General features: G+C 46.0%; 1 protein-coding gene across 2 annotated transcripts in view; it reads left to right on the top strand.

The window, feature by feature from the left end:
* The first annotated feature begins 8,354 nt into the window (after positions 1 to 8,354).
* Positions 8,355 to 13,200, top strand: part of SERPINE2 (serpin family E member 2) — a 70,936-nt gene continuing 66,090 nt past the window's right edge. Inside the window, exon 1 of one of the 2 annotated variants that reach the window (XM_024999003.2) lies at positions 8,355 to 8,437. The gene's annotated coding sequence lies outside the window, so the exon portion shown is untranslated. 2 annotated transcript variants of the gene reach the window in all.

The following is a 13,200-nucleotide window of genomic DNA, read 5'->3' as shown; positions in this document are numbered from 1 at the left end:
GTCTCCTGCATTGGCAGGTGGGTTCTTTACTTCTAAGTGCCACCTGAGATGCCCCAAACAACAGTAATGTTATGAATGAATGCTTGTCCCCCCAAAATTTATCTGTTGTAGCCCTATTCTGCAGTGTGACAGAATTTAGAAACAGGGTCTTTATGGAAGAAACTAAAATTAAATGAGGTCATGAGGGTGGGGCCCTGATCCAATAGGCTTAGTTTCCTTGTAAGAGGGACTTCAGAGTTCTCTTTTTCTCTCTCCCATTCATAGGCACAAAGAAGAGATCATGTGAGCACACATTGGAAAGAAGGCACCCAGAACCAAAGGGGGAGTGTCTCATCAGAAACTGACCATGCTGGCACCCTATCTTGGAATTCCAGCCTCCAGAACTGAGAGAAAATAAATTTCTGTTCCTTAAGCCACTCAGTCTACGTATTTTGTTATGGCAGCCCAACCAGAGTAATATAAGTAATAATATCTGTGAAGTTCTTTGGATTTCAAAAAATGCTTACTGCTAAATATCATATTCTCTCTCATGACAAACCTGAAAAGGCATTGCTATTCTTCTTTCAAACTGAGGCTCAGAGAAATCAAATTACTTGCTCACAAACACAATCAAGAGGAGGCAGAATGGGACAATAACCTAGGCCTTCTGGTTCCCAGTGTCTGGTCTTCTAGTTCTACCCCCATGCAATGGTATAGGGAGCTAGAAGAGAACACAGAAATGAAAACTTAAAGATATGAAAAAAATTGTGATTGCCTTCAAGTTACAGCCTAAACCAAAAGCTTATAACCAAGACAGGATGTGGTCATGAGACATAAACAACCCATACTTAGAGCTGCAAGAGTGCTGAGTGAGGAGATCTCAACACCAGCTAGGCTGAGAAGGGGAAATTGTGAAGCATGAAAATTATTAATTCAGTGGCAGAGAAAGATAGTGAACTAAGTCCAAAATTGATACCTCCCATCCTACGGGTCCTTTGCAAAGTGATTTTGCCACTTCTCTTGTTTTATGCTAAAATGTATCTCTCCAAAATTCATATGTTGAAGCCCCAACCACTGTGGGGCTAATTTGAAGATAAGCTTTTCAGGGAAGTAATTAGGATTGTTTTTCAGTTGCTAAGTCACATCTGACTCTTTGCAACCCTACTGCCTGCAGCATACCAGGCCTCCCTGTCCTTCACGGTCTCCTGGAGTTTGCTCAAATTCATGTCCATTGAGTCAGTGATACCATCCAACTATTTCATTCTATGTCATCCCTTTCTCTTCCTGCCCTCAATCTTTCCCAGCATCACGGTTTTTTCCAATGAATTGGCTCTTTGCATCAGATGGCCAAAGTATTGGAACTTCAGCATCAGTCCTTCCAATGAATATTCAGGGTTGATTTCCTTTAGGATTAACTGGTTTGATCTCCTTGCTGTCCCAGGGACTCTCAGAGTCTTCTCCAGCACCACAGCTGGAAAGAATAAATTCTTCACTGCTCAGCATTCTTTACGGTCCACCTCTGACATCTGTACATCACTACTGGAAAAACCATAGCTTTGACTATGCAGACCTTTGTCAACAAAGCGATGTCTCTGCTTTTTAATACGCTATCTAGATTTATCATAGCTTTTCTTCCAGGGAGCAAGCATCTTTTAATTTCATGGCTGCAGTCAGTACTGCAGTGATTTTGGAGCCCAATAAAAAGAAAATCTGCCACTATTTTCATTTTTTTCCCATCTATTTGCCATGAAGTGATGGGACCGGTGAGTTTTAAGGCAGACTTTTCACTCTCCTCTTTCACCTTCATCAAGAGGCTCTTTAGTGCCTCTTTGCTTTCTGCCATTAGAGTGCTATTTTCTGCATATCTGTGAGGAAACAAGTGTGAGGCTCTTCTCTAATATGACTGGTGTCCTTATAAAAGGAAACAACAACAAAGATCTCTCTCTCTCTCTTCAGGCACACAAAAAGACTACAGGAGGACACAGTGAGAAGGCTGCCATGTGCAAGACAGGAAGATAGGTCTCACCAGAAACCAACCCTAAGAGTACCTTGATCTTCCATTTCTAAGATCTCTGTGTGAGAAAAAATGTCTGTTGTTTAAGTCTGTGATATATTATTCTGGCAGCTCTAGGAGACTATTGTCTCTCTCATCAAGAAGCAGAGTCTACTACTCCTCCTTCTTTGAGATAGTCCTACTTTGAATGTCACAGAAGTGACTGAATGCAACAGAGGTGTATGTATGTGAAAGTCGCTCAGTTATGTCCGACTGTTTGTGACCCCACGGACTATACAGTCCATGGAATTCTCCAGGTCAGAATACTTGAGTGGGTAGCCTATCACTTCTCCAGAGGATCTTCCCAACTCAGGAATCGAACTGGGGTCTCCTGCATTGCAGCTGAGATACCAGGGAAGCCTTGCAACCGGAAGTGACACTGTACTAAATCCAAGGCTAGTCCTTAAGAGGTCTTGCAAGTTCTGGTTTCACCCTCTCAGAGTCTTGTGCTATCATGTAAAGAAGTCTGCATATTGCTGGAAAATCAATGTAGAAAGAAGCCTCTTAGTTTGAAATATGAAAGGAGGGGAAAGGCCCATAAAGATGAATGAAGTGGAGGAGAGAGAAGATGGAGTTCCAGCCAAGCCTGTTTAGGGTCCATATATGTGAGTGGCACCATCTTAAATCTTACAGCTGCGCATGTCCGACAACACTAGGTGAGTCAGAGATGAACCATCCTAGCTGAAGTGTGCCCAGCTAACCCATAAAACTGTGAACTAACGAAGTAGCTACTTTAAGCCATTAAGATTAGGATAGTACATAATACAAGGCTAGAAATTGATACAGGTGGAAAGAAAAGGTATTTGGGGTAGATAGAATGGTTCAAACAAGGGTACAATAGTAGAAAACTATAATATAAATTTAGATGAGCAATTCTCATTGGTAAAGCCTTTATGAACATATTAGAAAAAATAAGAGGATAAGGTTAGCAAGGTAGGTTAGAGTTAGAGTGTGGTGAGGTTTCAATGTAATAATTTCTTACTGAGCACTTACTATCTACATTCAGCTAAACCCTTTTCATGGACCAGCTGGTTCTCACATAACTCTCGTGTAGGTTATACTATTACTTGAGGCTCAGAGGTTAAGTTACTTGAAAAAAAAAATGTTTTGATGAGACTGGTATTTGAACTCAGGCACTCTAACTCCAGAACCTATGACACCAACCTCTACAAAAGATGGCCTAAGCCAAAGAATTTGGACCTTAGTGATAAGCATGAAACCATTTTAAGCAATGAAGTGGCATAATTGAAGCAGTGCTTTAGAAAATTAAGCAGGCAGAGGTGGATAGAATCTGGAAGCAGAAAGTTTAGGATACATTGGAGTGGTCCAGGTATGAAGTGAAAAGAGTCTGAACTAATTTGAAAAAAAAAAAAAAAAAAAGAGCAAGGGATAAATATGAGAGACATCTGCTGCTGCTGCTGCTGCTAAGTCCCTTCAGTCGCGTCCGACTCTGTGTGACCCCATAGATGGCAGCCCACCAGGCTCCCCCATCCCTGGGATTCTCCAGGCAAGAACACTGGAGTGGGTTGCCATTTCCTTCTCCAATGCATGAAAGTGAAAACTGAAAGTGAAGTCGCTCAGTCGTGTCCTACTCTTAGCGACTCCATGGACTGCAGCCTACCAGGCTCCTCCATCCATGGGATTTTTCAGGCAAGAGTGCTGGAGTGATGAGAGACATCAGGAAGACGCTATTAATCCCATCCAGGAAATGGCTGGATATAGGATAAACAAAGGAAAGAGGTGTTGTCAGAATTCATTTCCATCTTCTCGTTTCTGTGACTGAGATGGTAGTCATCCCTTTAAAACCCTTGTGGCAGCGGTCCCCAACCTCTTAGATCCAATGCCTGATGATCTGAGGTGGAATTGACATAATAATAATAGAAATAAAGTTCACAATAAATGTAATGTGTTCGAATCATTCTGAAACCAGCCCTCTTATCCCCTACCCATGGAAAAATAATAGTATTCCATGAAACTGTTCCCTGTTGCCCAAAAGGTTGCAGACTGCTGCCTTATGGAGTTCAGGAGGAAGAGATGCTTTGGCAGGGAGATAATAAATTGGCTTTAGACATGTTAGGTGGGAGGCGATGGTGGGATATGAATTAGAAGTATCTGCCAGGTATTTGGAGATAATAGGAGTAGGAACTTGGACAGGGGTCAAGGCCATCTGTAGATACAGGCTTGAAAATCATCCAGAACTAAGAAAAATTACACGCATCTAGAATGTCTCTGTTAAGAGTCCTTGGTTACAAGCAACAGAAACCAAATCTAACTAAAGAAGAGTCCAGTGAGGACTTCTAATCAGAAGAGTCAGGGACCAAGGTGGTTCTGGAGATCCAGATGGGAAGAACTCATAAACAATCTTAGCAAGCTAGGATGAGTCAGTTCCAACTACTTTCCCCACTCCTTTCAGTATTCAGGGTCCTGGGAAGGGATCCAGTGAGTTTGGTCATATGTCCATCCCTTGGCTAGAAGAAGTTAAAGACACCATGTCATCCACTGCTAACAAGGTGATGCATAAAGCAGGAGAGGTAATTCTCCAAAGGCAACCAGATTTGGCAATCAAAAGACAGGGAATAGATGGGGGTGGCCACAAACCAATCAATGGTCCTGCCACTGACAGAATATTTGAAGGAGAGGAGACAGCTAAGGGCAGACAAGTATATGGCACATGTGGCATATGTGGCAGGAGGAAGATTTAATGAGCCAAAGATAAAGGCTGGCTGAGGAACTGGAGGATAGAGAAAAAGCAAAGGAATTTCAAAAATGGACAAAACAGCAGAGTTCAATGGTGCTAAGAGAACAAGGGTGATAATGAATGATGGAAAACCACTGGGGTTGGCATTGGAAGTTACTGGTAACTTTTGAGAGAGAAGGGGCGTGAGGGAGATACAGTGACGCAGGTATGAAGAGAGGGCAGAGAGGGTATAAAAGAAGAGACGTGGCATCCCTGTTCAGTGATAAAAGGAAGAAGAGTTAGGCTCTTGTTTTAATGGGTGAGCATCACAATGACCCTCAGCACCCAGGGCTTTCCATTTTCTTTGGTCAAATACAAGTAGCAAGTCATCCTCAACACAGCACCTAGCGATATCTTTTCTCTGAAGCTCTTGGGGGAAAGTATTGATGACAATGGGAAAGCGTGAATTGTTTCAGAAGTTACAGCAAGAGGAAACTGGATTTATTTGAAAGCCAACTTGAAAGAGAAATAAAAAGACAATTGCCTATTATAAGCTAAAAAAAAAGAGAAAGAAATTAGACCAATGCAACAGCCCCAGAAACTAATTGTCTAAGTGAACTATTGTAACCAATCTCCTTGCCTCTGGTTAAAACCATCTTATGAAACAGCATTTGCATCTGTGAAGTTGTGTAACAAGTCCAGTTGTGATGAAATGTATTTTAAATAGAGGTTAGATAGGAGAGGAGCAACCATTATTACCTTATTATAGAAACATCAGTAGTTCTTCCAGACAAAACACCATCACCCATTGGGAGCTAAGGGTAGTTTTTATTTAAATACAAGGTCATACTGTTTGGGTGTTTGAGGGAATGGTGGGGGTGGGGCGGGGGGGGCGTGGATTTTCATCTTCTTCCAAAGCACTCAAAGCTGGACCTCTTCCAAGAGAGGAAACGAGACTAAATAGATCATTTGTTTTATTCTGTTTGGGCATTTTCTTGCATTTCTCCCAACTGCAGCTTATGGACACAAAGCCAAACTCAGAGACTGGCTGGAGCTGGCTAAACTCCAGGTCACTTGAAAAAAAAATTTTTTTTTAAGGAATAAACAATTTGAAGCTCTATCAGAGGATTAAGGCAAGCCACACAATTGAAGGACAAAATGAAATCCTGCTATGAATGTGAAGTCGTAAAAAAAGAAGTGGATAGGAGCATTAAACGATTTGGATTTTTCAAACAAAACAGAGGTAGAGACAGGAGGGAAATGCTGATTGAAAATGCACACCAGTGAAAAATCCATTTCAGTGAGGGTTAAACACCAGAGGAACTGCTGCTCATGGGCACCAAGTGAGGTAGGAACAACAGAGCTACTTTTGGGCAGCCCCTAATGATGGGTATCAACGTGCCTGGTCACTTGAGTGACATGGAAAGCTTGGGAGATTGCACCTATGTCCTCTTGCTGGCAATGGGGAGACTGGCCAGCAGCCTCCATGCACATTCTGTAGCAAGCATAGTTGATATTCCCAGCATATCGCACTGGCAGAATGGGTCTTTGTCTTGAATCACTTCCCTCTGGGAGGCACTCATTGGCAGTCTCATCCAATGTCCAAGGAGAGAGAAAGGCCCATTAGTGGCTAGGCATAGTTCAGCATATTAGTTAACACTGCATCCTGTCTGATTTCAGAATTGACAAGTCATGTACAGTATTGCTCAAAACATTCCTTCGACAGTCCTGGGTAGAGCGGAGAAGTGAATGGTCAGAGACAAGTTCCAAAGATTTCGGACTGTCTTTTAGAGATGAAGAATCTGAACCCTCACTATGTTCTAATTGGGAAAATAAAACATTTTTCACCTTAAAAAAAAAGTTGATTCCATTAAAACAAGAGACTGACACCCTCTAAAATAATATTCATTTCTTTCAAAAATCAGAGTAATTTTACCAAAAAATTTGAAATTGAAAGTAATTACCAAAGTGTTTGAGACATGAATCAATCTAGCCATGTTAATATCCTGATTATGATATTATACAGTAGTTTCACAAAATGCTACCCAATTATCTCAATAAAAGTGTTCAGTTTAAAAAACATGATGGAGTAAGCAGATAAGAATCCACCTGCCAATGCAGGGGACATGGGTTTGATCCCTGGTCCAGGAAGATTCCACATGCCACAGGAGCAACTAAGCCAGTGTGCCACAGATACTGAGCCCACGTGCTGCAACTACTGAAGCTCGCGAGCCCTCAAGCCTGTGCTCTACAACAAGAGAAGCCACCGCAATGAGAAGCCAGTGCATTGACCTAGAGAGTGGCCCCCACTCGCCACAAGTGGAGAAAGCCCACACACAGCAACAAAGACCCAGTGCAGCCAAAAATGAATAAAATGTTTTCAAAAGTGATAGAGATAGAAATGGATGGGGGGGATCATGCAGGCTTTCATAAGCTGGCTTCACCTACATCTTGGTTCTCATTTGTTTCTCCTCTAGTCCCCTGGATGACTCCTATCTGGAAGACATTAATCCCAGTTTCTCAAACACATGAATCCCAGTTTCTCCATCTCTGGGCTTTCTCCTCTAGCCTCTTCCACCTCCATCTCATTGTTCCCAGCTCCAGCTCATCCTGCCAGATGAGACCAAGCGATAACCCTGTCCCTGGAGCAATACCTAACCTTGCTAATAGTCACTTGGCACTTGTCCACCCATTAGTCAACAAATATTTATTGAGCAACTACTTTGATGGAGTACTGGCTTCAGGCACTAAGAACTAGGTGAGTTAGAAATCATATTCAACTGGTTTCTCTTCCCTGCTTTCTGGGAGTATATATTCTAATGAAGAAGGATGGGGAAAAAACTAGCCAAGAAACAGGTGGAAGAGAAAAATCATGATGAGAGTTACGAAGAATGTAATGGGTTGGAGAAAGGAAGAAGTGGCTTTAGCTCAAGTGACCAGGAAAGGTTTTCTAGAGATGGTGACATTTGAGTTGTGACCCGAGGTAAAAGGAAGTAGTCATGAGGAAGACCGTAGGGAGAAAAAAAAAGCATTTCTGGCAGAGGGAACAACAAGAAAAAAGGATCTGTATCATGCATATAACTGAATATAAATACTAGACATGAGAGTAAAGCAGTGAAAGGCATTTTCTCTTTGTGGACTGTTTCCTTTTTGTTTTAGGACCAAACCTCCCATAGTTTCCCTATATGAGAGGCTGTGAAAACCCTTCTAAGAGTCCAAGATGCTCTCATCAGTACGTGCAAGCTTAGTTCAAGGATGTGTTTCAGATTTACATTTTTTTTTTTTTTCACAGTTGGGGCCGTAGGCCTGGTGATGAGGATTCCGCACTGTATAAGGGCGACATAAATTATATGTCATTAAAGTTGGGTACCCACGAACCTAAGTTGACGCAAAGGAGGGCTGAATACGGGAGATCTGGGTAACACAGATGGAAGCGGGACAGTGATTTGTCGCCAGCCTCTGGGGTCTGTGCCTCTCTGCAGCGCACAAGGTCCCATCGGCGGCAGTAACCGGTTGGGAAGGGCCAGATGCCCTGGGCTCTGCGGCTACCTTACGCTGTCACCACAAGCAGGAATTCAGTTTTCTGGATTCCCTCGTCTGCCTATTGCCTAGGGCGACCAGCGGCCGCTCCTCTGTCCCCGAGGCCGGGAGAAGTCGGCTCTGGGGCACCCGGCGATCTGTCCGTCCCCAGCCGCGACCTGGCACCGTTCACCCCATCACCCGGAACGGTAGGCAGTCTCCCGGGCGTCCCAACCCGTCTCTCCTGGGGTGGGCTGGGGGATGCGGGGTTGGGGAACAAGCCCAGACGACTCGGCTGGCGTCCCAGGGACGCACCGCGAGTCCTCGGGTCCCTCCCCACCTCCCACACCCCCCGCCGAGCCCGGCGACCCACGTGCAGCACGGCCCGGGCTGGCGCCGCACCTCGGGGTCGGCGTGTCTCCCGGCGCTTTCCGGGCGCAGCCCCGGGACGGGGACCCGCGGGGAGGGGGTGGCCTCAGCGGGGCGGCGGCGGGAGCGGGGGCGCCCCGGAGTGCGGGCGCGGGGACGCGGCAGCCGCCGGCACACAAAGAAGGCGGCGGGAAGGCGGGGCGGGGCGGGCCGGGGGCGGGGGCGGCAGGAAGGGGCGGGGGCCGCGCGGGCAGCCGATAAAGCCCCCGCCGCCGTGGCCGGCGGTTCGCGCTGTAGGGCTGCCGGGCTGCGCGGCTTGTGCAGGCGCCGCCGCCTCTCTCCTCGCCGCTCTTCCTCCTCAGACTTCCCCCGCCCCGCCAATACCCGGCTCCGGCTCGGGCCGCGCCGCGCCCCGCGGCAGCCACCTGGGGATCACGATCGAGGGGCGGTGAGTACGGGGCTGCGCGCCCGCGGCCGATCCCGGGCGCCCGAGGGGCGGGAGGGAAGCGGCCGCGGCTGCCCGCCACGCCGGGGACGGTCCCGGGGCTCAGCGCGCCGCAGGCTCCGCGCCGCGACCTTGCGCCCGGCCGGGAGGCTGCGGGGCGAGCGGGGCCCGAGGGCGCCGGCGTCGGGCGGAGGAACTTTCTCAGTCTCGCCCGACCGGGCTGCCTCGGCCACCGCGGCGTGCGGGCCCGGCCCCGCGGGGAGTCGGGGTGGGACCAGGGCTGGTAGCCGAGGGGCCGCGCGTGCGGTGGCGTCCAGGTGTGCCCGCGACCGGGAGTTCTGGAGCCGCCGTGGCTGCTGCCGGTCCGTCCTAGCGGGCGCTCCTGACCCTGAACTTGGGGTACCCAGGTACTCGCGGGCGTCCCCTACCCCGTACTTTACTGGTGCACCTTCTGTTAGGGAGGACTCCTACGGACTCCTACTTGTTACCGCTGCCTGAGCAGGGTAGGGGTAACCGGTGGTTTGAGGGAGAACCTTTAAATTGGTTTCCTGCCTCCGATTTAACCCTGTGGAGCAGATCTTTCTTTCTTTCTTTCTTTTTTAATCGCCTGTCGCAATGGGACTTGCAATACTGATTAGTGCCTACAGGTAAGGTGAAAGTACTCAGAAATTCTGGGGGAACTGGGTGTTTAATTTGCCTACAAACTGAGTGCGGAGGGAAGGCTTCTATTACATAAGACAGCACTCCACCTTCAGGTGTCATGGAAGATGCTCTCAAAGGTTTTACTGTTTTAATGAACGAAAAATAATCTTCGCCTATGTCTCTCTTGAGAAATCTCTAATGCTGCTGTGGCTTGCTTTGACTACTTCTCAGGGAGCGTTTTTATATTTATATTCTTATATTTAGCATCAACATAAAAAGGTGTTTGAAGATTTGACTTCCTCTTTCAAGACAGGAAGCAGTTTACTCCTCTGAACTGTTAAGGAGCAATCTACGTGATAATTTTATACTTTGGAGATTTTATATCGAAAGTTGAACACTGATAACTGGGAAAAATGTAAGCGTTGCTAATTTGTATATATAAAGCACACTTCAGAAATTGAAGATACCTTCCATGCTGTCTGCATATCTAAATCAGTAATTATGTGCTGTTTGCAGTATTTTAGTGAAATTTTTCTTCAGGCATGCAAATAAAGGTTTTAGCTGAAATCATGTAAGGTTTCTTTCAACTCTGAGTTTTGATTCTTTCTTGAAATGAGGTTCAAAAATATTGTACAGTGTAGGGCAATTACTGAAGGTCAGCAAGGTGTCATCTTTCTTTTTTTTAATTCTTTAAAAAATGAATCTATGCAGAAAATTTCATCCCCCGTGAACTTTACTTATTAGTGTAATTTTAAAAGGACAGAAATGAGTCAGTCTCTAAAGGACAGTAATTTTCAGTTCCACACGTCAGTAACTAGATACTAGTCAGAGATTGTTTGAGGTGGCAGAGTTGGAAATGATGTGGGGACCTAGTCAGGTCCCAGCTACCCGTCTCTGTGGCTGTCCTCTGCCAACCTGTCCCACAGCATGGACAGTTGACCCGTGGGCTTTCTCTCCTCCCCTCGTCCCACAGTTCATGTGGAAGATGCTCCCATGCCTGCTTCTTTGACCATCTCAATTCCAGGGACCTCCACCCACTCTCACTACTGGGTCCTGTACATCCGGGTCTTGCCCTCTCCCAGAGTTGCTCAGCTTCTGAAATCAGCATCTCAGTGTCTCTGCACTGCAAGCTCCTTCCTTCCGGGTTGCAGACTGGTCCTCCCATCACAACTCTTCTTGAACACAGGAGATCTCTTCCCTACCCACCTTCCACTTTGGCAGGTGACTCATGACCCATTCAAATCCTGAAAGACAATGCTGTGAAAGTGCTGCACTCAATATGCCAGCAAATTTGGAAAACTCAGCAGTGGCCACAGGACTGGAAAAGGTCAGTTTTCATTCCAGTACTAAAGAAAGGCAATGCCAAAGAATGCTCGAACTACCGCACAATTGTACTCATCTCGCACACTAGTAAAGTAATGCTCAAAATTCTCCAAGCTAGGCATCAGCAGTACGTGAACCATGAACTTCCTGATGTTCAAGCTGGTTTTAGAAAAGGCAGAGGAACCAGAGATCAAATTGCCAACATCCGCTGGATCATGGAAAAATCAAGAGAGTTCCAGAAAAACATCATTTCTGCTTTATTGACTATGCCAAAGCCTTTGACTATGTGGAAAATTCTTCAAGAGATGGGAATACTGGACTACCTGACATGCCTCTTGAGAAACCTATATGCAGATCAGGAAGCAACAGTTAGAACTGGACATGGAACAACAGGCTGGTTCCAAATAGGAAAAGGAGTACGTCAAGGCTGTATATTGTCACCCTGCTTATTTAACTTCTATGCAGATTACATCATGAGAAACACTGGGCTGGAAGAAGCACAAGCTGGAATCAAGATTGCCGGGAGAAATATCAATAACCTCAGATATGCAGATGACACCACCCTTATGGCAGAAAGAAGAGGAACTAAAAAGGCTCTTGATGAAAGTGAAAGAGGAGAGTGAAAAAGTTGACTTAAAGCTCAACATTCAGAAAACGAAGATCATGGCATCTGGTCCCATCACTTCATGGGAAATAGATGGGGAAACAGTGGAAACAGTGGCAGACTTTATTTTTTGGGGCTCCAAAATCACTGCAGATGGTGATTGCAGCCATGAAATTAAAAGACGCTTACTCCTTGGAAGGAAAGTTATGCCCAACCTAGATAGCATATTAAGAAGCAGAGATATTACTTTTCCAACAAAGGTCCATCTAGTCAAGTCTATGGTTTTTCCAGTGGTCATGTATGGATGTGAGAGTTGGACTGTGAAGAAAGCTGAGCACTGAAGAATTGATGCTTTTGAACTGTGGTGTTGGAGAAAACTCTTGAGAGTCCTTTGGACTGCAAGGAGATCCAACCAGTCCATCCTAAAGAAGATTGGTCCTGGTTGTTCATTGGAAGGACTGATGCTGAAGCTGAAACTCCAATACTTTGGCCACCTCATGCAAAGAGTTGACTCATTGGAAAAGACTCTGATGCTGGGAGGGATTGGGGGCAGGAGGAGAAGGGGAGGACAGAGGATGAGATGGCTGGATGGTATCATTGACTCGATGGACGTGAGTCTGAGTGAACTCTGGGAGTTTGTGATAGACAGGGAGGCCTGGCGTGCTGCGATTCATGGGGTTGCAAAGAGTTGGACACGACTGAGCGACTGAACTGAACTGAATGACCCCTTCTGCCAGGAAAACAGGAATCACTGGATTGATGTCTCTCCATGTCCTACCCCATTTCCTTCCCGCAGACTTTTCCACAGTTACCCACATCCAGGAAATCTTAAGCAGCTGTTGTGTCCAAGCACTTTGTTAGGCCCTGATGTATGGTAAACAGCAGGTCCCTGCTCTCCTAGAACAGTCTTTCTTGTGGAAGCAGGCAGACACAAAGCAAACGTAACTATGCTCTGATAGAGTTGCAATAAGGTAGAATAATAGAAGAAAAATCGGGGGATGGTCAGGGACTTAAGAGAAGATCAGAGAGACAGACACACATATGACAGTGCTCCATGTCTCCCCATGAACTTTTTTAAAAATTTATTTATTTATTTTAATTGGAGGGTAATTACTTTACAATGTAGTGGTTTTTGCCATACATTGACATGAATCAGCCATGGGTGTACATGTTATCAGTATTTTTAAAACACCATAACCTCCTTGTCCCTGCATCCCCAACTCAGCTACAGTGACCACCTGTGTATCCAAGTCTTCTTAAGTGAGTTAACCCTTCCTTAGGCTTCCCTTTCTTCTCAACTCTCTGCAACCTGGCCAATCTCACCACAGTAGGAGTTGTTGTTCAGTCGCTCAGTTGTGTCCGGCTCTTCGCGACCCCATGGACTGCAGCACACCAGGCTTCCCTGTCCTTCACCATCTCCCAGAGTTTGCTCAAACTCATGTCCATTGAGTTGAGGATGCCATCCAACCATCTCATCCTTTGTCACCCCGCTCTCCTCCTGCCCTTAATCTTTCCCAGCATCAGGGTCTTTTCCACTGAGTCAGCTCTTCCGCATCAGGTGGCCAAAGTATTGGAAGTTAAACTTCAGC

The sequence above is a fragment of the Bos taurus genome, chromosome 2, assembly GCF_002263795.3.
Source record: "Bos taurus isolate L1 Dominette 01449 registration number 42190680 breed Hereford chromosome 2, ARS-UCD2.0, whole genome shotgun sequence".
NCBI lineage: Eukaryota > Metazoa > Chordata > Mammalia > Artiodactyla > Bovidae > Bos > Bos taurus.
Note: the sequence above shows the minus strand (reverse complement) of the source record. Positions and strands in the feature narration are given on the sequence as shown.